Below are 3439 nucleotides of genomic sequence, written 5' to 3' on the forward strand. Positions count from 1 at the left end.
CTCAGTCATGGCTGACTGCTACCCCACAGACCGTAGCCCTACTACCACGCTCCTCTGTCCATGAGAATATACAGGCAAGAATACTGGAGTGGGTTCCCATTTCCTTCCCCAGGGGATCTTCCCAACCCAGAGATGGAACCCGAGTCTCCTGTGTCTCCTGCTTTGGCAGGCAGATTCTTTACCACTGCACCACCTGTGAAGCCCGTATATTAATATATACTAAAGATGAAATATGTTAGTATGTATGATTCAGTATATAGATATAGGATTGATGTCAGGTTGGTTTATCAGTTACCAGGCAAACCAGTGGCTGCAGCAGGGGCAAGCGTGTAGACAGTTCCAATTAAGTCCTAAAATTAAGAGGATTGGATAATCACATGAGAGAAGCAGGACCTAGTCAAGCGGGACATGTACAGAAAGCAAGAGAACAGCCATCTGTCATGACCTAACTGTACAATTCCTCACCAGAGACAGAGGATCTGCCCTAGGGCTAATAAAACTTAAGCTTCAGGACTTTTGTTTGTTTTAGTATTCCATTTAAGTTATTCCAAAATAATGGCTCTGTTTTCTTGTACCGTATAATATATATCTTGGATGCTTACTTATTTTACATTAAGCTTCAGGACTTTGGGGGCTTTCCTGGTGGCTCAGATGGTAAAGCATCTGCCTGCAATTCAGGAAACCGGGATTCAATCCCTGGGTTGAAAAGATCCCCTGGAGAAGGAAATGGCAACCCACTCCAGTACCCTTGCTGGAACATCCCATGGACAGAGGAGCCTGGTAGGCTACAGTCCGTGGGGTTTCAAAGAGTCGGACATGACTGAGCGACTTCACTTTCACTTTTCAGGACTTTTGGATTTCATCCAAAGCCCTCTGCATAATTCTGTATTCATTACTTTGTATTCTTCTCTATAAAGAGGAACCTCCATATGTTGGAAAGCTTCCGGTGCCACAAACCATGATCCCAACACTAGCACAAAAGAATGTTCTATGCTCTACATGCCAGGAGAATTTGGGGCCTGCTCTTTGTCTCTTGATTTGCCTTTCCCCCTTTGGTCATTCTCTTGCGTCACTGTAGCCCCTCCCCTCTTTCTAAATTTGGATATACTTTCTCTTACCCCTAAATCTCTCTCTCTGTCTTTTTTTTCTTGTTTTTTGGCTATGCCATGTGGCATGCAGGATCTTAGTTCCCCAAGTCCAGCAAAGTCCCACCCTTAATTCTCTAATCCACTAACAGTTGTGTAGCTGTTAACACACACACTTCTATCAAGAGATAAATTTAGAGATCAGAAACAGTATGTTCAAGGATAGCACCATTCATCCCAAATGACTCAGAGAGAGCTATTCCCAGTTAAATATGGAGCCCTTATCATGAAAATAGAGCTAGGAAGAAGTCTTTCATTCAATAATGCTAGGGTTGCAGATGTTCCGGGAGTGGATCCCGAAGTACTATTAATAGGAAGAAATTGTTTTCATCTTGTGATAATAGACTAGACTGTCTTTGGAAGAAACATAACACTCCATGTGCCAGGTGTACTTCACTTTGTGGAATTCAGAAGGAACCTGGTCACACAACACCTGGTCAAGGAAATCTCTGGAAGCAAGCAAGGCACCAGGTCCTCCCCTGGTTCACAGGCACCCAGGCTCACTCCCCACCAGCCCCCCAAACACAACCCAGAGCCAAGAGAAGAACATTCTAAGTCACAACAGGATGAAACCTGAAGTGATGGGTATTTGGGGAGGTAGTGTAGGTCCTAATCTGTTGAAAGGGTTGAAATTTTCAAAGCTGGAGCTGGGAGACATCAGACAGGAGGGGAAGTAAAGGAAGCAGGGGACTTCCCTGGTGGTCCAGTGGCTAAGACTCCATTTTCCCAACGCAAGGGGCCTTGGTTCAATCCCTGTTCAGGGAAGTAGATCCCACGTGCTGTAGCTAAGAGTTCAAATCCTGCAACTAACGATCCTGCATGCCACCACAATGACTCAGTGCAGCCAGAAGAAACAAATAAATATAAAAAGTAAAGAAAGAAAGGCAGGCAACAGACTCTCCAAAATGGGAGAGATGGAAAGGAGGGAACAGGTAGTGTCCATTCAGAGTATTCTCTGAAGGCCTAAACTGAGAGGCCTTGCCCTACCCACCCCAACCTTGAGTGGCAGGAGGACTAGACTAAGTTAGATGAAGGCAAGGCTTCCAGCCTTACTGCTGGACCGCTTTAGGTTGCTCATCTGACATTTCTGTAAAAGCTCAGTCTAAACCCCTGTAGCCAGCTATACCGATATCAGATGTCAGAGCCCAATCCCTGGAACTTGCAAATGTTACTGTATACAGAAAAGTGTCTTTGAAAGTATGATAGGATATCTTGAGATGTAATTAAGGCTCCTACACTGGTCACATTTAGGTGGTTAGGTAGCATCACTGACTCAACTCACCTGAATCTGAGCAAACTCTGGGAGATAGTGGAGGACAGAGGAGCCTCTCAGACTGCAGTCCATGGGATTGCAAAGAGTTGGGCATGACTTAGTGACTGAATAACAACAAATGCAATCACATGTATCCTTCCCAACAGGGAAGTCCCATGATGAGAACTTTTAAGATCTACCTCAACCTCCTTCTTGATAGCATGCATGTGATTGCATTTGTTGTGGTATAGCCGGCTACAGGGGTTTAGACTGAGCTTTTACAGAAATGTCGGATAAGCAACCTAAAGCAGTCCAGCAGTAAGGCAGGAAGCCTTGCCTTCATCTAACTTAGTTTAGTCCTCCTGCCACTCAAGGTTGGGGTGGGTAGGGCAAGGCCTCTCAGTTTAGGCCTTCAGGGAATACTCTGAATGGACACTACCTGTTCCCCCTGTTCCCTCCTTTCCATCGCTCCCGTTTTTGAGGGTCTGTCGCCTGCCTTCCACCTGCCAACGCAGAGGATGGGCTTCCCGGCTAGCTCAGTTGGTAAAGAATCTGCCTGTAATGCAGGAGACCCTGGTTCAATTCCTGGGTCAGGAAGATCCCCTGGAGGAGGGATAGGCTACCCACTCCAGTATTCTTGGGCTTCCCTGGTGGCTCAGCTGGCCAAGAATCCGCCTGCAATGCGGGAGACTTGGGTTTGATCCCTGGGTTGGGAAGATCCCCTGGAGAAGGAAAAGGCTACCCACTCCAATATTCTGGTCTGGAGAATTCCATGGTCTGTATAGTCCACAGGGTCACAAAGAGTCTGGACAACTAAGCGACTTTCGCTTTTACTTTCACAATGCAGAGGACATGGATTCCATCCCTGGGTCAGGAAGATCCCCTGGAGAAGGAAATGGCAACCCACTCCAGTATTCTTGCCTGGGAAATTCCATAGACAGAGGAGCCTGGCAGGCTACAGTCCACGGGTCGCAAAAGAGTCGAACACAACTTAGTGACTGAGCACACACATACATTCAATCCATTACAATGGCCAGACCCC

General features: G+C 46.5%; 1 non-coding gene across 1 annotated transcript; it reads left to right on the top strand.

The window, feature by feature from the left end:
- Nucleotides 1-2922: 2922 nt before the first annotated feature.
- Nucleotides 2923-2994, top strand: TRNAY-GUA (transfer RNA tyrosine (anticodon GUA)). The gene has a single exon. It is a non-coding gene; the product is annotated as a tRNA-Tyr (tRNA).
- Nucleotides 2995-3439: the final 445 nt, after the last annotated feature.

The sequence above is a fragment of the Bos mutus genome, chromosome 26, assembly GCF_027580195.1.
Source record: "Bos mutus isolate GX-2022 chromosome 26, NWIPB_WYAK_1.1, whole genome shotgun sequence".
In the NCBI taxonomy this organism is placed as follows: domain Eukaryota; kingdom Metazoa; phylum Chordata; class Mammalia; order Artiodactyla; family Bovidae; genus Bos; species Bos mutus.